General features: G+C 38.1%; 1 long non-coding RNA gene across 4 annotated transcripts in view; it reads right to left on the reverse strand.

Moving 5' to 3' along the window:
• LOC138749031 (uncharacterized) overlaps nt 1-26139 on the reverse strand; it is a 100333-nt gene that overhangs the window by 31073 nt on the left and 43121 nt on the right. The window contains exon 3 of one of the 4 annotated variants that reach the window (XR_011348378.1): nt 3622-3700. The exons of the other annotated variants lie outside the window; for them this stretch is intronic. This is a non-coding gene — a long non-coding RNA (uncharacterized lncRNA). The remainder of the gene's footprint in view (nt 1-3621; nt 3701-26139) is intronic. 4 annotated transcript variants of the gene reach the window in all.

The following is a 26139-nucleotide window of genomic DNA, read 5'->3' on the forward strand; positions in this document are numbered from 1 at the left end:
CAAAAGCCATACTGACATGTTGTAATTTAATTGGGTGTGTTACGGGAATATATTAGAATGGATATGGATAACTTTCTTTAAAAGAGATAGATTGTTGGGGTTTAGTGTAGGTCACTTCACAAACAGCATCTCATTTAAAATGCAAGAGCTTTGCTGAAGCCAGACATTGAGGCTCTGGTTGGCTTTGCTGAAGCAAAGAAGAATGCTGATCTACTGTGTATGGCAATAAAGTCCAGGCTCAGAAGTACTGACCAGATCTTTCAAAGAGTTGGTTTTGGAGTCCTCTGAGCTCATAACATGGGGGCTCATCCATTTTGGATTGAAACATTTGGAGTTTTGTGGATCTTAAACTTTTGGAGTTTTTGTGGTTTATTAGTTAATTGGTTTTTCCCAAGCTAATTTAAAGCTTGTGTGTGTGTGTGTGTGTGTGTGTGTGTGTGTGTGTGTGTGTGTGTGTGTGTGTGTGTGGGGAAAAATAGCAGCAAATGGACGTTAGTACATTTTGGTTACACCCATCACTTGTGGAGCTGCAGAGAAAAAGAATAACTGATGGTCATTGCTAAGGATTTAAAGCCTTGTTTCGAGCCCAGAGGACTCCAAAACCCACTCTTTGAAAGATCTGATCAGTGCTTCTGAGCCTGGAATGTATTGCCCATACGCAATAGATCAGCATTCTTCATTGCTTCTGTAAAGCCCACTGGAGCCTCAACATCTGGCTTCAGCAAAGCTTTTGTATTTTAAATGAGAAGCCTTTGGTGAAGGGTTACTGTTTGTGAAGTGTCTTACACTAAACTCACACAATTTGCATCTTTTAAAGACATATTTATACATAAACATTCTAATATCCCCAATAACAGGTGTAATTGGGCAGCACAAGCTCTTGGGCTGAAAGGGCCTGTTGTGTTTAAATTTTAAAAAGCCTGAAGCCCTCTCTATTTTACAACCTAATTAAAGTGATGGGATGATCCAACAAAATAATGTATTGATATGTTTGGCCAGCATGGTTGGCGCCACACCTTTACATCAGCAGTGATCGGGAGTGGGGTTTGAATTCCATGCTATCTGTAAGGTGTTTGTACATTCTCCCTGTGTCTGTGTGGGTTTTCTCTGGGGGCTCTGGGTTTCTCCCACAATTCAAAACTTATGGGGTTGTAGGTCAATTGGGTGTAATTGGATGGCGTGGACTCAAGGGGCGAAAGGGCCTGTTACCGTGCTGGATGCCTAAATCTCCCAGAGGTTACCTTGATGAAGGGGCTCAAGTCCAAAACAACGGTTATGTATCTTTATCTTTTTACTATATAAAGAACATTATTTGATCTGCTGAATTTCTCCAGTAGTTTTTTTTTACTTATCAGAGAGGTTACAACTGAGGCACATCAAACCAAGATGCATTCTTTTCCATTTTCTGAATGGCCTGTTTCATACTGGAATAAGTTTACACAGATCCAAGTCTTGCTGCCACACTATTCCGCCAGCAAAATTCAAAAAACTCAAACCCAGTTCTGTTTTTATCCAGCAGTTAAATAATATAGACATTCTACCATTCAAGAACAGGAAATTTCTCTTCCTTGGCCATCAGATGAAGGGGCCACTTCCAGAGTTGAAAATGCCACCCTGACAGAGATTCCTATAACATGATACAGGCCAGAGATGAAATCTAGGGCCATTCTAATATAGGCTGCTATCATCACTAAGCAAACTACTGGAAGAAATTCCATACAATTATATTGTCATATATCAGCATGAATGGAAAGCAAGATGCAGAAGCTAATCAAAGCTGTGCCAGAGGAATGACGAACTCACCAAGTTTTCATATTGTGAGAATAGTCTGACCATTCTGATTCTGATAGCTTAGTTCCCTAAAGACCCCAAGACATAGGAGCAGAAACTATAGGTTTCTTTCCTAATTATCTACCTCTATCTTGAATAGACCTAATGATTCAGCCTCCACAGCTGTCTGTACCAAGAAATTCCAAAAGTTCACCACCATCTGGGTAAAGAAATTCCTCCTAATCTCTGTTCTCAAGGGATGTTTTTTGCATTTTGAGGCTGGGCTCAGACTCCCCCACTATATAGGAACCATCCTCCCAGGTCTACTCTATATAGTCCCTTCAATGTTCAATAGGTTTTAATGAAACTCCCCTCATCCTTCATCCTCCCTATCCAATCTCTTGCATATTTGATAGGTTTGAGCATGCACAGCCATCAAATGTCCTGAATCAGAATGAGTATTTATTGTCAAGAAACAGTCAAAAACTTTTTTTTTCCTTATACGAGGATCCTTTCATTCCAAAGATCATTCTGGTGAATTTCTCCTGGACTCTCCCCAATGCCAGCACATCCTTCCTTAGATAAGGAGCCCTGAACTGCTCACAATACTCCAAGTGCAGTCTGATCAATCCCTTATAAAGCCTCAACATTGGACATTTGCTTTTATACTCTAGCCTTCTTAAAATAAATGCTAGAATTGCATTTCCATTGCCACTGACTACATCTGCAAAGTAATCTGTGGGGAATCTTGAACGAGGACTCCCAAGAACCTCTGCATCTCTGATTTGTGAATTCATTGCCCATTTAGAAAATAGTCTACTTATTTATTCCTTCCATCAAAGTGCAGGATCATACATTTCTCCACTCTATATTCCATCTGCTATTTTGTTGCCCAATCTCCTAACTTGCCTAAGATCACTTCCTCAGCACCACCTATCCCTATCTATCTGGATCCCCTCCTCCTGCCAGTCCTAGCAAATGTGTCTGCTAGAATATTGGTTCCCCTCAAGTTCAGGTCTAACCTGTCTTTTTTGTACAGGTCATACAGAACTTTCCCAAAAGGAATCTAAGTGGTCCAGAAAACTAAAAATGCCTCCTGTCCCAATTTTTTTAGCTACGCATTCATCTCCCATAATACCCTATTCATACCCTCACTGGCACATGGCATCAATCCAAGGTCCTGTTTTTCAGTTTCCCAACTAACCCTATATTCCCTCTGCAGGACATTTCCTTCCTATATCATTGTGGTGCACTATTAGACAGAATCAGACACCCACAAGGTAAAGAATTTAATCCACAAAGACTTCCAGAGAGCCAGGCTGGATGGCCTCGGGAGGCTGGAGCAGGCTTATATCCCGGAGGGTGATTGACACCCAACCGGGTAGGGCTTGATCCATTCAGGCTGACTGATTGGCAGCCAGCCAGGTGTTGTCCTGTCCCCTCACATTCCTTCAGGTACAGAGGTTTCCCCCTGCAGTAGGCCAGTGGTGTACCACCACAATCATCGATACCAATATGTTCATGACTTCTGGCTTCACACACCACCCTTTCTGAATGCTGCAAGGGAAATTCAGTTACTCCATGTAAATAATAACACTACTGTAAATTTGCAAGTGCATGTGTTGCATTACAAATCAAATTAAAATGGCTGCATATTGAAAAATGTAAAAAATATTGCTTCAGGCCTCTGAAGGTGAAACTTATGGGATCTTCAAGTTAGAATGTGTTTATTTCCAGGTTCTTTACATTACAAATAATCCCAGGCGGAATAAACAAATACTGGGTAAGTCAACCTCGGTTGTAGTAATGCTGCAGTAATCATTCAAAATGCTGTGCTTTAAAAACACTTACATTAATCATCTTGATGTACTTTTCTCTGGAGTCATCATATTAGCATAAACATGGAAATGGAGAAAAAGACCGAGTCTGCCTTGATAAAAAACAAGGAAAAGCAAAATATTTCAGTAACAATTGGGCCTAGAGCAGTCTAGAGCATTCTAAAGCAAATCGGATCGCACTTCCCAGATTATGATGACTTCAGACGATTTCTCCTTGATAGCCACGATATATAAACACTCAAATCACCATTGTGATGTCGTTACTGTATGTCACAGTTGAGTAATCGATTGAGCGACCTCATTTAGAGCTAAATTTCTTTTCGTATTTTAAAAGGTAATAATATTTGGTTTCACTCTTAATAAAACTGTACCTCTTGAATTTGGGTAATCTCTATCTTATTGAAATAGATTATACCTTATCTCCTTATTTAAGCCGTGAGAGATAGTGACAGCTTTCGATGTTAGCCAATTGGGCCAGAACTTCTGGTGTGTTAATGTACACGACCATAGTAAAACATATCCTTTGGCTTGGCTTCGCGGACGAAGATTTATGGAGGGGTAATGTCCATGTCAGCTGCAGGCTCGTTTGTGGCTGACAAGTCCGATGCAGGACAGGCAGACACGGTTGCAGCAGTTGCAAGGGAAAATTGGTTGGTTGGGGTTGGGTTTTTCCTCCTTTGTCTTTTGTCAGTGAGATGGGCTCTGCGGTCTTCTTCAAAGGAGGTTGCTGCCCGCCGAACTGTGAGGCGCCAAGATGCACGGTTTGAGGCGAGATCAGCCCACTGGCGGTGGTCAACGTGGCAGGCACCAAGAGATTTCTTTAGGCAGTCCTTGTACCTCTTCTTTGGTGCACCTCTGTCTCGGTGGCCAGTGGAGAGCTCGCCATATAACACGATCTCGGGAAGGCGATGGTCCTCCATTCTGGAGACGTGACCTACCCAGCGCAGTTGGATCTTCAGCAGCGTGGATTTGACGCTGTCAGCCTCTGCCATCTTGAGTACTTCGATGTTGGTGATGAAGTCGCTCCAATGAATGTTGACGATGGAGTGGAAACAACGCTGATGGAAGCGTTCTAGGAGCCGTAGGTGATGCCGGTCGAGGACCCATGATTTGGAGCCGAACAGGAGTGTGGGTATGACATCGGCTCTGTATACGCTAATCTTTGTGAGGTTTTTCAGTTGGTTGTTTTACAGAGCCGTTGTCATACCCACACTCCTGTTCGGCTCTGAATCATGAGTCCTCTACCGGCATCACCTACGTCTCCTAGAACACTTCCACCAGCGTTGTTTCTGCTCCATCCTCAAAATTAATTGGAGCGACTTCATCACCAACATCGAAGTACTCGAGATGGCAGAGGCCGACAGCGTCGAATCCACACTGCTGAAGATGCAACTGCGCTGGGTAGGTCACGTCTCCAGAATGGAGGACCATCGCCTTCCCGAGATCGTGTTATATGGCAAGCTCTCCACTGGCCACTGAGACAGAGGTGCACCAAAGAAGAGGTACAAGGACTGCCTAAAGAAATCTCTTGGTGCCTGCCACATTGACCACCGCCAGTGGGCTGATATCGCCTCAAACCATGCATCTTGGCACCTCACAGTTCGGCGGGCAGCAACCTTCTTTGAAGAAGACTGCAGAGCCCGCCTCACTGACAAAAGACAAAGGAGGAAAAACCCAACCCCAATCAACCAATATTCCCTTGCAACCGCTGCAACCGTGTCCGCCTATCCCGCATCGGACTTGTCAGCCACAAACGAGCCTGCAGCTGACGTGGACATTACCCCTCCATAAATCTTCATCTGCGAAGCCAAGCCCAAGAACATACATGACATCACATACAACACTGAGATCCTTTGTTTTCTGTTGGCAAGGAAGAATTATGACTTCTTGGTAGTGTAAAAACACTGTACTCAATGTACACATGTAAACAAATAATGAAATGTAAACAAACTGACTTCAATACAGAGAGAGAAAAAAATAATGAAATGCAAAGAACACTTAAATTAGTCCCTGATTGAGTTTGTTGTATAATAGAGAGAGTGCAGAGAAGGTTCACGAGAATGTTGACAGGATTTCAGGGTCTGAGTTGTGCAGACTGGGGCTTTTTTCTCTGGAGCGTAGAAGATTGAGAGGGGACTTGATAGAGGTGTTTAAGATTTTAAAAGGGACAGACAGAGTAAATGTGGATAGGCTTTTTCAATTAAGAAAGGGGGAGATTCAAACTAGAGGACATGGTTTAAGATTGAAGGGGGGAAATTATAAGGGGAACATGAGGGGAAATTTCTTTATGCAAAGGGTGGTGGGGATGTGGAATGAGCTTCCAGCAGACGTGGTCAAGGCGGGATCATTGGTTACATTTAAGGAAAGACTGGATCGTTACATGGATAGGAGGGGACTAAAGGGGTATGGACCGGGTGCTGGTCAGTGGGACTAGGAGGGTGGGGATTTGCTACGGCATGGACTAGTAGGGCCGAACTGGCCTGTTCTGTGCTGTAAGTGGTTATATGGTTATATGGTTGTTGAGAAGTCTGATGGTGGAGGGGCAGCAGTTGTTCCTTTTACAATATTTTTATTTGGATTTTATAGAAATAGTACATAAATATAAGCCATTAATTAAAGGTAATTTATTTAAAAATTCAGAAAAAAATCATTACATAATAAAAATAAAATTATATATATACAAACTCAAAATCATAAGTCAAACAGAGAGAAAAGTAATAAGCACTTAAACATTTAATTAAAAAGATTTTAAAAAGTAAATATTATAATATTCTATACTACAAATTTAACCCCTACCCTTCTGAAGTTATCCAGTAAGTACATATAATTTCACAGCCATTAAAAGAAACCACAAACACATAAAACAAGATTTTATAAAGGGACCACATAAACTTAGAAAATTTAAATCCATTATAATAGAAGAACATCTAATTTTTTTCCCCCAAAGTTAGGCATGTCATTGTATCAGGTAGCCATTGAGTATGTGAAGGAGGGACAGCGTCTTTCCATCTCATCAGTATTGAATGACTAGCAATAAAGGAAGAAAAAGTGACTACATGGGATTGAGACAGTTAAATTCAAATCAGTTGTTTTAGTTCATCCAAAAAGATTAGGTATTAGATTCACATTTATGGCTTTTACATAGCCACTTCATAACAGGATTTATTTTGTAAATTCTTGGGTAAAAAGTTTGATTTGGAAATGAGTGACCCATTCCCATTCCAAAAAAAATTTCTGTGGCACCCCTAAACATCTTTACGGGCTGCCTGCAGTCTAAACTGAACTACAGGCCATCTGCAACAACAAGTTAATGAGTAGCACATATTTGCAAGACCCACCTCTTTACTTCCTGCACTTGCAGTATTCAGTGCAAAATCGTTTAAGGGAGCAGAGATTTTGAGTTTTGGTCATTCGTGTGTATTTGACCACTGGAAGTTAGGAAAAAAATTTAGAAAGAAAAAAACAAATATAATTGAAAATTAAAGATTCGGTACAAAAGATATCTTCCCAAAAAATGGAAAGATAGGAAGAAGACCAAACTTATATAATGAAGTACCTTCTTCAGTCTTACACCTGTCACACTTTGAGGAAATGTTAAGAGTAAAACAGCTGTTCCTAAACTTGGTGGTCTGAGTCTTGTGGCACCTACACCTATATGATATTTACATTAGGTGCAGGCAACCTGTTGATAAGAAAATTTGGCTTTCAGTACACAGTAAAATGCTAATATACTACCTTTGAATTATCCAGAAACCACTATTATCTGGTTCACTGAACAATGCTTCTTACATTCCCTATAAACTGGATTCTTCTCCAAAACATGTCATTATTTGTATTCATGCAGCAAATTGGGATCATTTGCTGAAAGAAGGAGATTACTCATGGAAACACAGAGTTATACAGCATGGAACAGGCTCTTTGAACCAACTCAGTTTGAATTCTTGGCTAAAAGTACATTAAATTTTCTGGTATCCAGAACAATGTTTTGCCTGGATACTTGTGACTTACTCTTACAAAGACTAACTAATACAGAAATAGACAAAAACATTATTCTGTGGTGACCCACTTACCAGCAAGAAAACTAGCTTCCAAAATGGTGGACGCAGTGTGGAAAACATGGAAAATTGACCTGCAGCCAACACAGGTTTTTATCTGGGCTGATGACATCACTGATGATGTAATTTCCTGTCCATGTGACAGAAACAGTGATGTATATAAGCCCAGCTTGCAAGCCTGGAAGTATCACTCTTGTAATAGATTTCCCAGTGTATACCTCAACTTGATAATGAGTATAATAATATTTATAGTAGCTCAGTATAAAATACTTTGCAAGATTAGTGACCCTGACAGTCCAAATGATATTTTAACCCCAAAATGGCAATTTTTTCTTTGATGCATATTGCAACTCTGAAATTGTCAACATTTTGGACTTCACAACCATGTGTATAGTTTGATGAAGCAGAAGTCTAATTACAGTTGAGACTGATAACATCTGGTTCCATGTAGTGCTATTATGAAGTAAGTGACCTGGATCAAGATACAGCATTCCAAGGTTTCTACAGTAATCTCTGGAGAAGGGCAAGTATATGGAGTTCAAGAGTTTGCTCATCCATACCTTTGGCTTCTCATGATGTGAGCAAGTGGCTGTTTACTTCACTTGGATAGCTTAGGAGAAAGGACCCCCCTCCGCATTCATGAATGAAATGTTGGCACTAGAGGAAGGGCATAGGCCTTGCCTCATGTTTGAGCAGGTTTTCTTGGAGCAGTTGCCAGAAGATATCCACATGCTGCTGACAAATGTGGATTTTAGTGACCCATGGAGAGTTGTGGCCTGTGCTAACATTCTATAGCAGGCTAAGCAAGAAAGTGGGACATTGTAGGACAGGCTGCCAGATCCTGCTCACAGCAGCAGGGCTGTGCATCTCCAACATTAGAGGGTCAGCAGAGTTGATCAAATCTGTTCTAATACTGCCAGTTGGTCAGGTGATAATGAGATGAAGATAGCACCCATTAGGGCACAGAAGCTTGGTGCTGCCACCTCCCTGTGCATTTCAGGGGAACTCCAGGGCCAGCTGTCACTAATGGCTACAGCGCCTGGCCACCAAGACAGCCTTTTATATGTCTGGGATAGACATTCTGCTGATGTTTCTTGATGGATAAAGAAGCTGAGATCAGCTCGCTTCCTCCTTCAGGATGTGACACATAACAGAAAACCTGGGCTATCATTGAAAATTGCAAACTGCAGTACTATACTGACATTTGGCATGTGTAGGATCCTGCTTCAATTCGGCGATATTATGTTCACGTGGACTTTTCTCAGAACACGTGGCCTGCTGGATGATCTAGAGGGACAAAGGCTTGTTCATACCAACACTTTCCAGGCCTTCGCCCTTGGTGAGGCCAAGCCGCCAGCCTTTCATTTAGACTCCGTCACTCTTTGGAGAATGAATTCACCAGGTTTTTGGTGGAATTCACCTCGTTGGTGATGAAACATGGGGTGCAGCACCACATACCAACCGAAGGGCCACTGCTGCATGCCCGAGCTCACAGGCTCCCTCCAGATAAACTTTGTCTGGCCAAAGAGGAGTTTGAAAGGATGGAGAACATGGGTATTGTACAACAGTCTGATATCTCCCGGGCCTCCCTGCTCCACATGGTATCCAAGGCCAAAGGTAGATGGAAACCATACGGTGATTATCACAAATTGAACAAGGTTACCGCACTGGATCACTACCTGGTACCACATTTACAGGACTTCGTGTCAAACCTGCAGGGAGCTTGCATCTTTTCCAAGATGGACCTGGTCCGGGGGTATCATCAGATCCTGATCCACCTGGATGAGATTCCAGAAACGGCTATTATTACACCCTTTGGCCTTTTTGAATTCAGAAGGATGCCTTTTGAACTCAAGAATGCTGCGCAGACTTTCCAGTGTTTAATGGACAGAGTGGGACACGATCTTGACTTTACCTTCATACACCTAGACAACATACTTATCGCTAGCTGCAGTCATCAGGAACATCTGTCCCACCTGTGCAAGTTTTTCACTTATTCGAATGAGTTTCGGCTGACCATCAACCCGGCCAACTGTAAATTCAGGTTAGTGACCATCAACTTTCAGGGCCATAGAATAGACAAACAAGGAGCAAAGCCTCTATCGGCAAAGGTCAAGGCAAACCCAGCACAGTTAAAGGCCTCCAGGAGTTCGTTGGAATGGTGAACTTTTATTGCTGGTTTCTGCCATCAGTGGCTCACATCATGTGCCCCTTCTTCGCCCTGGTGTTAAGCAAAGGACATCACTTGGGATAAAGAATCGTCGGCAGCATTCAAGAATCCCAAGAAAGCACTGGCTAATGCTGTTTTGCTGGTCCACTCAAGAACTAATGTCCTGACAGTGGATGCATCCAGTACGGCAGTAGGAGGGGTGCTTGAAGAGTACATCGATGGGCATTGGAAACCATTTGCTTTCTTTAGCAAGCATCTAAGGCCACCAGAACTCAAGTAAGTGCTTTTGGTTGAGAATTGATGGTACTGTACCTAGCTATCAGACATTTCATGTACTTTTGAGGAGGCAAGCATTTCACGGCTTTTACAGACCACACACAGCTTATATTTGCCTTCACTAAAGTATCAGATCCAGAGTCAGCTTGTCAACAGACATTTAACATATATTGAAAAGTTCACAATAATCATTGAGCACATCTCAGGAAAGGCCAACGTAGTGGCAGATGCGTTGTCTCACCCGGCCATACAATCTGTACAGACGTTGGCCCAAAGGGTGGACTATGTTGCACTTGTGAAAGTGCTACAAGCAAATGAACAAATTCCACATTATGGAACAGCAGACTTGAACTTGCAGCAGTAAAAAATTCCAGTAGGGCCTGGGGAGCGCAAACTCCTGCATTTCAAACCTACAGGTCGTCCTTGCCCAATCGTTCCGGTGGCCTGGAGGCAGCAGGTATTTGACATGGTAATAGGTTGGCATATCCATCAATCAGAACGACTGTCTGGATGCTGGCATGGCCTTTGAAAACAGGTTAGCTATTGGGTGAAACATGTACTCATTGCCAGATGTACAAAGTCCAGCAACATCCAAAAACCCCACTACAATCTTGAGCCGACACACTGGAGGTTTGACCACATATAAAGACCCTGCTGGTGTCACATGGTTCCTGTTTACTTCTCACTATAGTGGATCAGGCCACATGGTGGCCTGAGGCAGTTCCACTGGGAGAGATGATAACCGACATTTCTGCCTGGATAGCACATTTTGGCCTGCCAGCACACATCACATCTGATGGGTGCCCAATTCACATCTAGCCTGTGGTTAGTAATGGTCACCCTGCTTGGTACCAAGTCACACCACACAACTTCATACCATCCACAATCCAATAGACTAGTAGAAAAGTTCCACAGGTCTTTATGGCATGTATTGTAGGCACCTAACTGAGTTGATGAATTGCTGTGAGCACTCTTGGGTAGACAAATGGCACCTAAGGACAATAGAGGTGCATCATCTGCAGAGCTGGTCTATGGCATGCACCTGATGGTTCTAGGAGAAATTTTATCCAACTCAAGATGATGGGAGGAAATACCTACAGTGGTCCTAAGCAAACTCTGTGAGAAGCTCAGTTCTGCAGCGCTGTAGAGCGCGTCGAAAGAATCAAAGCCTTGTTGATCCAAACAAAGGCTTTGATTCTTTTGACATGCTCTACAATTTTATTAACTAGAAGAGTGGAACATTTCACATGTAGGTCGACCAGTCCAAAATGACCTGGTCTGGCTAGGAGCAACACTTTAAGACCTGCCAGTAGGCATGGCTACGCTCTCAGCCAATCACAGTCATCCTACACTACAATCTATACATATACACATTGGTGATGGAATCTGTATTAACACAAGCGCCCATATCAACATCTCAACACGGTCAGGCCAGGTCCTACATACTCTAGAGCTTGCAGGATTGCAAGTACACTTTTGTACAGAAAGCACATTGAGCACAATTCCAGCATCCATATGAGGTACTAAGATGCATTAGTTCATAAAACCTTTTGGACAGACCCACTTATCAGCAAAAAGACTGGCTCTCAAAATGGTGGATGTGCTGTGGAAAATGCAGGAAATTGACCTGCAACCTATAGAGGTTTTTATCTGGGCTGATGACATCACTCACTTCCTGTCCATGTGCCCAGCATGCAAGCTTCGAGGTGACAGACTTGCACTAGACTCCAGTGTTTACATTGACCTCCCCACATATACATCAGCTCAACCACATGTACACCGATGTCTATAGTAGCTCAGTATAAAATATTTCACTGCAATACAGGTACCCAATCCTTTATCCAGAGCTCTTGGCGGTCACTGTGTTCCGAATTTTGGATTTTTCCAGATTTCAGAACAAAAGCCAATTGCCCCAGATTTAAGCCCACCCGAAATGTGCTGCCATATCCACCCCTTCCAGTAATGCTGGCATCTCTCTCCCCCTCGCCCACCCGAGTCGCACTTCCACCTCTCTCTCTCCTCCCCGTCCACCCGAGTCGCGCTGTCATCTCTCCTCCCTGTCCACCTAAGTCATACTGCCGTCCCACTCTCTCTCTCCCTCTGCTGTACCAGAACCAGGAAAAAAATGCCAGTTTTTGGAGCTTTCCAGATTTTAGATGTCTAGATAAAGGATTGTGTATCTGTGCTGTACTTGAATTGAACAAACTTTAATTGCATGAATATATAAGCCTTAAAGCATTTTATTTTATTTTCAGTGAAATTCTTTGAAAACATTTAACCATCTCTGCATCTGGAGGTTTCTCTCCCTCCACTGAGCTGTCCAAAAGACGAAGAGTAACATTATAGATAATTAACCCCCTCCCCCCGCCACCATATTTACAGATAAAGCCTCTGACCGGGATTATTTTTATAATAAGCAGGGATAAGGAAAATCTTTAAGAGAGTCACCCCAATGGCAAGCAGTATCAACCAGTCCTTCATCCTGGGCGACGCCATTGCTGTTTCACGCAACGTTATTCAAACGGCTGCTCTGAGCAAAGGACAACCAAGGCACTTTGCCGGCTGAAGATTTGCTCCCCTCTTCACCAAAGGTTCAGGTGTTACTTCAGAGAACATTTACTTTTACAATTTTAAACTTGGGTATTTATTTTATTCTTGATTATTTAAAGTTTTAAACTATATTTTCTTTTTTTTTTCCGGTTGCTTGAGCCTGGTGGGTGCTTGAATTCTGGATACCAGGGATTTTACTGTAGTTAGGACAAATCATGCCTTTCCATGCAGCAACTTAGATATTCAAATTGGCTGGTCCAGAACAAGGGATCTTGACGTGGTGACTCACAAAGCACAGCATGGGAAATATGGATCAGAGGACATAGGATGCCCCCAGCCTGGCTTAGCTCCATGCAAGCCACTTTGGTTCACTCCTCGATCACCACTACTTGCCCATACTTCCCATAGCAAATCCCATGCAACCATTGGAGGTTAAAACAAATCTTCTCTCATGATTAACATGGCTTGCAATTTCTTGAGAGCTTGTGAGAATTAGTTAACAAACAAATATTGGAGTTAAGATAAATATTCAGAAACAATCTACCATGCTCCAAACTTTACTACTTATATAAACTACAAAATCATAATGGTACAGTCTTTAAAACAATTCACACAAGCAGAAAGTAAAACATGAAACTCTGATCTGAAAACCCTGTGACTGAAGTAAAAATATAATGCTGGAGAAACAGTGTTCTTTATGTACTAAAGGTATAAATACATAACTGAAGTTTCGGGCTTGCGCTCTTCCTCAAGGTACGTAAAATGTCAGCAGACATCCAAACAAAAGAGTAGGGGGCAGATGTAGACACAAAGGCAGCAGGTAATAGGTGGAGAAGGGAGGGGACAACAGTGAGGAAGGAGCAAAGAGATGGCTAGGTGAATAGAGAGGGAAGGGGGGAGGAGAGTGGGAAGTGGGAGAGGGGGGGGAATAGGTGAGCAGAGTAGCAAAAACTGGAAAAGTCGATGTTAATGCCATCTGGCTGGAGAGTGCCCAAATGGAAAATCAGGTGTTATTCCTTTAATTTGCAGATGGCCTTGGTGGGACAGTACAAAAGGCTATGGACAGACATGTGAGTATGGGAATGTGACACAGAACTGAAATGGTTGCTACTGGGAGGTCTCTACCACTGGTGCAGATGGAGCAAAGGCACTCAGTGAAATAACTGTAGAAATACACTCATAGATTGACAGTTTCATCTAGGCCAGTGGTTCTCAACCTTTTTCTTTCCATTCACATTCCACCTTAAGCAATCCCTATACCGTAAGTCCTCTGTGATTAGTAAAGGATTGCTAAAGGTGGGATGTGAATCGGAAGGGAAGGTTGAGAACCACTGCTCTAGACCCAATTGTTACTGAAATATTTTGTTTGAGAAAAATTGTCATTGGCCCATTTCCTTTGGAGTTATGAAACCGTGCACATAATGAGTCAATTCGGTTAATTAAAACAGTGGTGTTCAAACTTTTTCTTCCAACCCACATATCACCTTAAGAAATCCATTACTGATCACAGAGCACCGATGGCATAAGGATTACTTAAAGTGATATGTGAGTGGGGAAAAAAAAATGTTGAGAACCACTGATTTAGAGTACTTTTGTGAAGAACATGCAAACAGCATACAAAATTACAACTTTCACTGTCTCGAAATATGTGACAGTAAACACAATTATAAATAAAATTAAATGATAAACCTTACTCAAGGTTAAATTCACCCATGAGCATACATATGTTAATACTTTAGTTGCCTTCAAGAAGCAGGGCTGATTTCTTGCACACCATTTCAAATGAGCTCTGAATGCTAGCCTAATCAGACGTGAGACCACCTTGTTAAATCTAAATATTTTTGGATTTTTGCCACTGTATAGATAACATTATTTACCCTGAGTATTTGAAAGGTTGGCCACCAAGGAGTTAAATATTGCTTCCTCTGACAAAGCTTATTTAGAAGTTGATTGATTTCGATACTGTCATAAGCACAATTGATGATCAAATGAAAAATCAAAAAAAGTTTCAATTTACCATTTATTTGTATTTTCTCTCTCCTGTCATGTATCATGAAAGGTAATTAAAGCACTGAAAATCAGCTATAAAATAATTTGAGTCCTGAGCAAATCAGATGTTAAAACATTAAAGTTTTCAAACTTGACCTCTGCTCATCACATCTGGAAACTGCCAACTGCCATCTTTGTTTGTTTTAATACTTTATTTTTAAAAAAAACATAATAACATGGATTATAATAAATTCATATACAAAAATTTTAAGTAAAATCCCCCCAACCTCCTTCTTCCTCTCCACTAGTACCCACCATCCTCCCCTGTATCTACCCACTAAAGAAAGAAGGAAGGAGATCATCATATTAAAATATTCCAACTATTCATCTGTGAAAACCAAGATGCCACACCGGATCAGATTGAGAGATCAAATCTTCAAACCAAGAATTTTTGAGTATGGGGTCCATACTTTTCCAAGTAAGAGCCAAACATTTCTTCGATACAGCCATAGCTAAACATAGAAATTCAATTTGATACAAAATGATCATCTTAATGTCTCCTAATTAAAACAACATTGGATCAAATAGAGTACAACTTATAATACTTTTTCCAAAAATAATTTAACTTGCATCCAAAAGGTCTTAACCTTAGGACAAGTCCAAGTCAAATGAAAGAAAATATCTATCTCTTCATCACATCTAAAACATAAAATTGAAGAAATTAAATTAAATCTCTTTAATTTTTGAGGGGTTAAATAGAATTGATGTAAAAATATATATTGTACCAATCTATTATCTTACATTTATAACCTTAGTCATATTATCATTACATATTTTTTCCAAAACATTTTCATCTATCTTCCTATTCAAATCAGTTTCCCACTTTGATCTTGATTTATGAATATTCGGTTCAGACATTTTATTTTGTAATAACATATATTTTGGAAATAAATTGATTTGTTTCTCCTTTAGTAAGTAATAACTCCAAACCAGATTGTCGAGGTAATTTTAAACTATGGCATAAGATTTTTACCTGATAATAACAAAGGAAAGTATTACTAGGAATCTCAATTATTCCCTCATTCAATTAAAAGATACAAATTCAAAACAATCTTCAATTTTCTTAATCCCCAGTTCGTTCCATATCTTCAAAAACTGATCATTAACAGTAAAAGGAAGAATCTTATTTTGATATAAAGATGTTTTCGATGAAATTTTACCTTTTCCACCTATCTCATAATCAATTTTATTCCATATTTCAATTAAATGCTTCAATATTGGTGGATCTCTACCAATTAACAATTTTGAGTTCCATTTATAAATAAATACTTGCATGCGCTTCACATCAATTTTAGTTAACTCTCTATTTACCCAGGCTGAGGATTTATTTAAATATCAATTGTGTAGCTTTATAATAATTATGAAAAAGTGAAAGTTGTAAGCCACCTAATTCAAATTTCCAAGTTAATTTCTCCAAGGGGACCCCAACCATTTTCCCTTCAAATACAAAATTCTAACATTGAATTAAGATCTTTAAAACAAAATTGAGGTATTGGACAAGGAGTAGACTGAAAAAGATATTGAATCCTTGGAAAAAAAATATTCACTTTAATACAATTCAAGTATTTAATATAACTTCAACTATGAAAGTTATAGTTAAATCATTTCTATCTACTTAAATCGTCTAATTTTATTAAATAATGGTAAATAATTTATACAAAGTATCCAAATTTCTATCAATTTTAATATCTAAATATTTAATTGGATTTTGTGTCCCTTTAAGTTGGGCAATTGTTTACATAGATCATAATCTCCTCCCACTCATGGCATCACTTCACTTTTATTCTAATTAATTTTATAACCAGATATTTCTCCATAGTCTTGTAATTTATTGTACAAAGAAAATAAAGAATTTTTAGGATCTGTTATGTAGATCATTACATCATCAGCAAACATACTAACCCTATATTCCTCTTCATCAACTTTAATTCCTTTAATACTAACATCTTGTCTTATTAATTGTACAAACAGTTCAATTCCCAAAGCAAATAATGCAGGAGATAAAGGATAGCCTTGTCTAGCTGATCTAGTTAATGAAAAAGAAGAAGAAATGTGTCCATTAGTAACCATGCTGGCCAAAGGATTTCTATATAAAGTCTTAATCCAATTAATAAATATTGACCTAAATTGAAATTTTTCTAAAACCTTAAATAATTTCATTCTAATCTACCAAAAGCTTTTTCAGCTCCTAATGATAAAATTAAAGCTAAATATTACTTCTTCTGAGAAATATGAATTAAACTAATTAATTTAGCAATATTATTAGCAAAATATCTATTTCTAACAAATCCTGATTGATTGATCTAAATAAACCAATTCAGGTAAATATACATTCAATCTATTAGCCAAGACTTTAGGTACAATCTTAGAATCAACATTTAATAAAGATATAGCTCGATAAGACTCTAGTTTTAATAAATTTGTATCTGTCTTAGGTATTACTGTTATTATAGCATTTGAAAAGAATTCTGGTAATGAGAACATTTGAATTGCTTGTTTTATTACATACATTAACAAAGGCAATAATAAATCTTTAAACTTTTTATAAAATTCACACATAAAACCATCTTCACCTGGAGATTTACCATTTTGCAGAGAATTTAAAGCCTTAATAACTTTGTTCAACATAAACAGAGAATCTAAATCATTATGAGCTTGACAATTTAAAGATGGAAGTTGAAGCTTCTGTAAAAATGCATTAATTTCCCCTTCATCATCTACTGACTGAGATTTAAATAATTTACTATAATACTCCTTAAAAGAATCATTTATATCTTGTGGTGAAAAGAAATTTTTGAATTATTTTTAACAGCATTAATAGTTCTTGATGCTTGTGACATTTTCAATTCCCAAGCTAATACCTTATGTGCCCTTTCTCCTAATTCATTATATAGCTGTTTAGTTCTATCAATTAATTTATTTTTCTATATGTCTGTATCAAATCATAATGCATTTTTATTTATTAATTCCAACCTTTTATCTCGATGAATCTTTACACAATTTTTTTTCCAAAATTGCTATTTCCTTCCCTAATGTATCTATCTCTTTAAGATAATTTTTTCTTAATTTTAGTTGAATAACATTATTTGACCTCTTAAATAGGCTTTTAATGCATCCCATAAAACAAATTTATTATCAACTGAATTAGTATTTACATCTAAATATACTTGTATTTGATTCCTCATAAAATTACACAATTATATGGTTTAATAAGGAATAGTTAAATTTCCATCTATAAATTGGATCAGTTTTATCAGAACTTAAATATGATATCTATAATGATGAATGATCTGATACAATTCTAAATTTGTATTGTACATATTCAATTCTTTCTTGCAAATGAGCCAATTTAAAAAAAAATCTATTCTAGAATAATGTGATATGCATAAAATAAATATCTTTCCCTGGGATTCAATTTTCTCCAACTATCTACCAGATTCAAATATTTCATTAATATCAAAATTATTTTTAGCAGTTTTTGTTTTTATTAAAGACTTCTGATATTTATCAAAAATTGGATCTAAACAACAATTAAAATCTCCACCAATTATTAAATTTCCATTTGTTTCTACCAAATTAAAAAAAGGATCTTGTACAAATTTTTCATCATCTGTATAGGGTGCGTAAACATTCATAAAAGTCCAAGATTCTGAATAAATTTGACAATTCACCAAAATAAATCTTCCCACAGGGTCAATAACTGTTGATTCTAATTTAAATGGTAACTTTTTAAAAACTAAAATAGCCACTCCTCTTGCTTTAAAATTAAAAGATGAAGCAATAACTTGGCCAACCCATTCACTTTTCAACTTTTGATGTTTTTTTCTCAGTCAAATGAGTCTCCTGCAAAAAAAGCAACATCAACTTTCATCCTTTTAATTGGATTATTGAGCCTGTTCGCATTAAATGTTACTTAATTCAAACTATGTACCATCATAATATAATTTTAAAAATACTTGACTCCCATTTCCATTCCCGAATGCCTTGCTTCCACAGCCAATCTTAAAACATACAGCATCTCCAAAGATAGAAAGTAAGAAACACCAACAATAAAATAAAATAAAAAAAAACAAACTTGCTGAATAGGCCAGCACTAACCCCCTTTATTATGAGAAGTGGCTCTCGCCACTAGTGGCATGAGGCCAGGAAGAAAAAAGCGGGAGAAAAAGAGAATCCACCCCCCTAGATAGAATATCAAAATTGATATGAATCAGGTATGGAAAGCTTCTTCAAGGTCTCTATTAACTTGATCATCATCAATTTCAACTTGAATGTCAGTCAGCTTTTGATCCTCTGTTAAAATCTCTTGTTTTGATTAATCTTGACTGCTTTCCATTTGCTGAGGCGAATAACATTGCCTCCTATTTTGCTTGTTGTTAGGTAATAAATTAGCAAATTCCAAAGCTTCAGATTCATTAGCAAAAAAATTGTGCTTGGCATTCTCTATAAAAGACATTAAGAACTGCTGGATATCGAAAAGCAAATTTATATCCCTTCTTCCATAAAACTGAATTTGCTGGATGAAATTCTTTTCTTCTTTGAACAATAGCATTACTCAAATCTGCATTTAAAAAATACTTTATTATTCTGAATCATTAAGGGGCTCTGTTGTTCCCCGGCTTTTTGAACTGCCATCTTCAAAATCATTTCTCTATCTTGATAATGTAAGCATTTAATTAAAATAGAGTGTGGTGGTTGTCCTGGATAAGGTTATTTTCTAAGAGCTCTATGAGCTCTATCAAGTTCCAATCCATTAAGAAAATTTTAAGGTCCAAAAATTGTACTGGATTTAGTGCCCTCAAAATCCACAGGAAGACCAACAATTTTGACATTATTTCTTTGACTCTGACTTTCCAAAGTGTCACCTTTGTACAATAAATCATTTTTGTGAATTTCCCACATTGTAAAAGAATCTTCTTGCTTATTAACTCTCTATCTTTACACCTTTCTTCTTCCACATGACAATCTTGAAAATCTTCTTCAAACTTTTGAATCTTAATTTTAATTTCATCAACAGTTTTAATACACTTTGGCATGTCTGTCTTTATTCCTTAATAGCTCCCAATTGTGCAGTAACATCTGTTCTTACTTCTGCAAACGTTGCACCATTTTTTCACTAATTGAATCAATTTTTTGAGAAATATTATTAAAAATCTGTGGGTCAAAAGGTTCTGGAGCAACATAATATGCACCCACTTTACCTTGAGTATAATGACCTCCTCCTTCTTCTTCTGACTCCCGTCTTTGCGACTGTGGAACCTAACTTTCTTCTTCCATTCTGACCTCCTCTTCTTCTGTAGATGTTGCTAATAACTGAAACTGTGTATGGGCACTTCGTTTGACTTGCAACGGTACTTGCTCCAAACTGGTCAGCTCCATTGTGTGCATGTGCGAAGATCCACGCATGCGCGGTTGTTCAGTAGTTGTCTCTGCTGTTTTTTCCCGTAAACCAGCGTCATCTTCTCCAGCTCTCTGAGAAGGTGGCGCGGGAGAATGAATTCTTACCCGAGGAGGTCACAGGCTGGAGTGGAATCAAGATTGGAGGCTGAATTTTCAAGGTAGGCCCAGCTTCTTCCATTACAGTTACTTCTGTTGTAGCCTTTTTTAAAAAACAGTTTGAGGTTTAGATTTTCTTGCAGCCATTTTTAAAAACTTTTAGAATAATTAAAAAATTATCCAGTTTTTAAAAATATTAAAAGCCTGGTTTTAATTAATTCTACCAGGCAAGACATTTTCCATGTCTTCCCCCTATGCCATCATGCCATGCTGCTGCAAACTGCCATCTTGGGGTTTTACAGAGACGAAGATGCTAAGAACTCAGTTGGGTAGTTAGAAATGTAAATGAGGCTGACAGCCTCGAGGTTAAATTCAATTCTTGTCATATGGTGGGTGGGGGTGTACCTAGAAGCTAAGGCTCAGGTAAAGAAGCCATGGGAAGAAATAGAATCGTTCCCAGCAGCACAATCAAGCAACCTGTCTCCATTTACAGGAAGGTCACACTTTAGGTGATTTGGCTGCAATCTGACTTTGAAATGACTGTTATTTGGCTTGGCTTAGCTCTGAGTCAGAGGCTCATGTGCAACACAAACTGCCTTGGTACCTTAACAGAATGCCATACAGTTGGAGGTGCTCATTAAGCAAATTAAACAATGAACTAGTTCCACATGAAAGATCCCAGGGGCAGTTCTTAAAGAAAGGAACTCCATCCAGTGAATCAAAATTAATGAATTGTGGACTTGGATATCTAAAGTAAAATCAGAAAATGGTGGAAAACAGGTCAATCTTCAACCTAAAGTGGTAACTTTATTTCAGTTTGGTTCTCTTTCCTCAAACTCTGAATATTTCCAGCATTTTCTGCTTTTGTTTCAGAACTGCTTTTGCACAATGATTCACCTCTGACCACCTAGGCTCGATCCTGACCCTAACTGGTGCCAATGTGGACTTTGCATGTTCTCACCATGACTGCTCCAGCTTCCTCCCACATTCTACAAACACGGACATTTCTTAGGTTAATTACTCACTGTGAATTGTTTCTAGCGTGTACATGAATAATAAGAACGTGGGGAGAATTAAACTGATTAGGATAGGATAATAGAGAAGGTTACAGCATAGTACAAGCCCTTCAGCCCTCAATGTTTTGCTGACCTATAGATCCCTAACAAAAAAAATTACTAAACCCTTCCTGTCTCATAACCCTCTAATTTTCTTTCATCCATGTGCATCTCTAAGAGTCTCTTAAACAATCCTAATGTTGCAACCTCTACTACCATTCCTGAGAAAGCACTCCAGGCATTCACTACTCTCTGTATAAAAAATATTACCCACAATATCTCTCCTAAACTTCCCTCCCTTCACTTTCTTCATATTTCCTTTGGTGTTGCAAGTCCCACCCTGGGAAAAAGGTCCCGGCTTACCACATTATCTATGCCTCTCTAAATCTTGTATACCTCTATTATGTCTCCTTTCATCCTTCACTCCAAAGAGAAAACTCACAGCTCTGCTAACCTTACCTCTTAAGACTTGTTTCCTAATCCAGGCAATCCTCTGTACTCTCTTCATAGTTTCCACATCCTTCCAGATCTGAATATTGTGTTCAAAGTGTGGTCTCACCAGAGAGTTGTAGAGTTGCAACATGTCCTCAACTCTTGAGAGGCACATTGTGGTATTTTGGCTCCAAAAACTATGTCTCAACACAATAGCAATTTGATTGCATTTAAGTTGCATTGGAATATGTTGAGCAGGCAACGTTCTCTTCGAGATTTCTACCAGTTCATGTGGCGATATAGTTAATTTGCAGCTGGGATAGGAAGATTATAAGGTCATGCTGAATGCAGCTCTCACCCCATACCACTCACATAGGGGTGAAATACAGTAAAACCCCTCCCCTGAATATCTTGGCCATTTGAATTTGCGGCATAGTGCAGCCGTGATCAAAGACTGTCCTCTTGTTATACCACTAATTGCACCAGTTTGTGTATACTTGGCTGTCACCAGGTCTGTCATTCTGTGTGACTGTTGGAAAATGAAGGAGAACCATCACAGCTGGAGGTTTGCTGGTGAAGTGGAGAAAGTGGTGTGGCATCATTTTTCACTCTGTAACTTCTTGGTGAGGTTTGCTCTGGGTGTAGAGTAGAAGATAATTGGTAGTTATGGTGGAAGGTTAGTGGGTTTCTGGGACCACATGGTGAGAAATTTTTACACGTGGTTCATGACCCTAATGCTAATCCTGACAGTCCCATCAGCAAATGTACTTTTCTCTTCACTTCCAGGTAGGCACAGAAGACAGCTTTGTGTATTGCCTGGATGTTTGGTCAGAAAAAAAAACATTTTTCACACCCAAAGCTCATAATAGAGAAGAAACAGGTAAGAATAACCTCCAAATAAGTGTGTGTGTGCGTGTGTGTGTGCGTGCGTGTGTGTGTGCGTGTGTGTGTGCGTGTGTGTGTGTGTGTGTGTGCGTGTGCGTGTGCGTGTGTGTGTTTGTGTGTGTGTGTGTGTGTGTGTGTGTGTATGCGCATGTGCATGTGCGTGTGCGTGCGTGCATGTGTGTGTATGCACGTGTGCGTGTTTGTTAGAGGGAGCAATAAGTTAGAGGGTTGGCAGTTTGGATGGACTCTGTGGGCTCAATATTTCTGCTCTGACCCAATTAACCTACAACCCTCGTACATTTTTGAAGCATGGGAGGAAACCAGAATACCCAGTGAAAACCCTTGAAGTTACAAGGAAATGTACAATCTCCTTACAGACAGCACCAGATTCAAACCCTGACTATGTTGACAATCTTATTGAATCTGTCTCCCTGAACATGGTCTTTACCATTTCATTCCTCGTTTGTTCATGTGTTTGTCTAAATCAATGATTTTCAAACTTTTTCTTTCCACTCACATACCACCTTAAGCAATCCCTATTCCATAGATGCTCTGCAATTAGTAAGGGATTGCTTAAGGTGGTATGTGGGTGGAAAGAAAAAGTTTGAAAACCACTGTTTTAATTGTACCTAATTAACTTGTTATGTGCACTTTTATAACTTCAAAGGAAATGGACCAATGACAATTTTTCTCAAGCAAAATATTTCAGTAATAATTGTATAGAGCAGTGGTTCTCAACCTTTTTTTTGTGCCACCCATATACCACCTTAAATGATCCCTTTCTAATCACAGAGCACCTATGGCATAGGGATCACATAAGGTGGTATGTGAGTAGAAAGAAACAGTTTGAAAAATATTTGTCTAAATGTTTCTAAAACATTGCTATTTCATCTTCTTATCCTATCTTCCCTGGCAGCAGTTTCTAGGCACCTATCTCTCTCTGTGTATAATCTTTCTTTGCACATCTCCTTTAAACTTAACAACCTCCTCTCACCTTCAACCTATACCCTCAGGCATTTGACATCACAATCGTGGGGTAAAAAAAGTCTGTCTATCTACACTATCAATGCCTCTAATAGTTAAAAGAGCAACACTTACAGTGCCAGTGACCTGGGGGTTCAAAACTGGGACTGTGGATTGCTAAATCAAATGAACGATTCCTATGATTATCACAGTCATTTAAAACAGCATTAGTAATGATTATTCAAAACAAAATGGAAGGATCCCTCGCTTCCATCATATTAACCAATATTCATTATTGAACACAGATTATAAAGTTTTGTTTTAATTACTATCTAATAGGTTAGCTAAATGTTTGCCTAAATTGATAAATTTGGACCAAAAATGTTTTGTCAACAATAGAAGATCAGCTGATAATATTGTCAAGTTTTTAAGCTTATCAAATGTAGCTCAAAAAAGAAAATTACCATCAGTAGCCTTGGCTTTAGATGCAGAAAAAGCATTTGATAGATTAGAATGAGAAATTTTATTTAAAGTTTTGAAGGTATTTGGAATTCCAATAAATTTTATAAATTGGATATAATCACCCAAATGCTAATATAGTTTCAAAAAGACAAATATTAATTTCTCATTGGAAAGATCATCTAGACAGGGTTGTCCATTATCACCTTTTTTATTTGCATTGGCTATAGAACCTTTAGCAGAGGTGATAAGAAGAAATAATGAGATTAAGTGCTTCAAGAGAGAAAATAAAGAACATAATATTAGTCTTTTTGTAGATGATGTTATATTATATCTTACAAACCTTGAAATTTCATTAAAAATATAAATGTACGATTGGTGGAGTATGGCTTAGTTTTAGGTTATAAAGTAAATATTGACAAAAGTGAACTGATGCCAAGGATTGAGAATGATTTTATCAAAATTAAGAAAGCAACAAAATTTACATGGCAGAAAGAGGCAATTAGATATGTAGGAATTAATATTGATAAGAATTTGAATAACTATTTAAATAAATTAAAATTATTATTTTTTCATAGAATGCAATACCTATTCCAAACATTACCAATTTCTGTACCAACAGCATTTTTTTCTAGATCTTAATAAAAATGTAAGGAAAGTTATTTTGCGAGACAAAATGCTCAGGATGGCATTGGGAAAATTAACGTGGAAATATGATCGGGGGGACTGCAATTGCCTAATTTAAAAAAAATATTACAAAGCAGCTCTACTTTGATTTTTGTCCTTCTGTTATCAGACTGGTGAAAAGACACTGTGGGTACAGATTGAAATGAGTAAAATAGGAGAAAATAATTCCGAATGTATTTTATATAAATGGCATGAACAACTCATGAAAGGGAGATTTAGATACACCAATTTTGAAACATATATTAAAGGCATGGAATAGAATCCATGTAGAAAGAGGAATGAAGAATTATCAAATAGCTAAAATATTACTAGAGCAAAACCCTTATTCCGTTTACAGTTAATAATTCATTTTTTGACATTTGATATAATTGTGGAATATAAAGCATAAAGGACTGTTTTTTTGGTTTTTTTTGTCTTTTAACCAATTGCAAGATAAGGATAATATACCAAATAATAATATTTTTTTCTTATTATCAACTTAAATCATACTAAAAAGTAAGTTATGGATGAATTTTAGATTACCTGAGCAAAGTCAATTTGAATATTTAATAACTGAAATGTTTATTAAAAGATTTATTACTAATATGTATATAGAATTGCAAGAGACGATGCAGAAAAAAGATTTATTTAAATCTAAATTAAGATGGGAAAGTGATCTGAATATACAAATTCAAGAAGAAGTAGGGTCAAAATTATACTAGGAGAGTGCAACAAAAACAATTAATGTCAGATATCATATGATACAATTCAATTTTTTACATCATATATATTATACTCCACATAAATTACATTCATTTAATTCCAATTGCTCTGATCAATGTTTTAGATGTAATAAAGAGGTCAGAACCTTTTTATATGCAGTATGGCAGTGTGAAAAAAGTAGAAAAATTCTGGGAGGATATGAGTACTTTATTGGGACAAATTATGAAGAAACAAGTTTCAAAAGATTTGAGAATATTTTTGGTAGGCGATATTCATAATATGAAGTTAGATATTTATCAGAGGAAGTTTTTAAATGTAGCAATAGCAAAGAAATGTATGGTGGTAATGTGGAAATTAGGCAATGATGTGGGGTTGAATAGATGAAAAATGGAATTACAAGATTGTATCCTATTAGAGAAAGTAAGGTATAATTTACGGAATCAACCAGAAAATTTTTACAAGATCTGGAAACCATATATGGATTTCATTGGCAAAAATGTATCTACAGCCTCCACCACTCCCACTCCAGCTCTGCCTAGTTAACTTAGAGGTTTAAGTTTATATTTGTAAAAATCTAATTAATTAATTAATTAATGCTATATGACAAATTCAGGTTGTTTTTTTTGTCCTACTGTTTTGGGAAGGGATGGGGAGGGTGGGGGGGGGGGGAGAAAATATAAAATTATGTATTCTTTTTGCATCATTTATTATTGTGTATGATTATGGAGAAATATTATATTTGTTATGGGTGC

Source organism: Narcine bancroftii, chromosome 1 (genome assembly GCF_036971445.1).
Source record: "Narcine bancroftii isolate sNarBan1 chromosome 1, sNarBan1.hap1, whole genome shotgun sequence".
Taxonomy (NCBI): Eukaryota; Metazoa; Chordata; class Chondrichthyes; order Torpediniformes; family Narcinidae; genus Narcine; species Narcine bancroftii.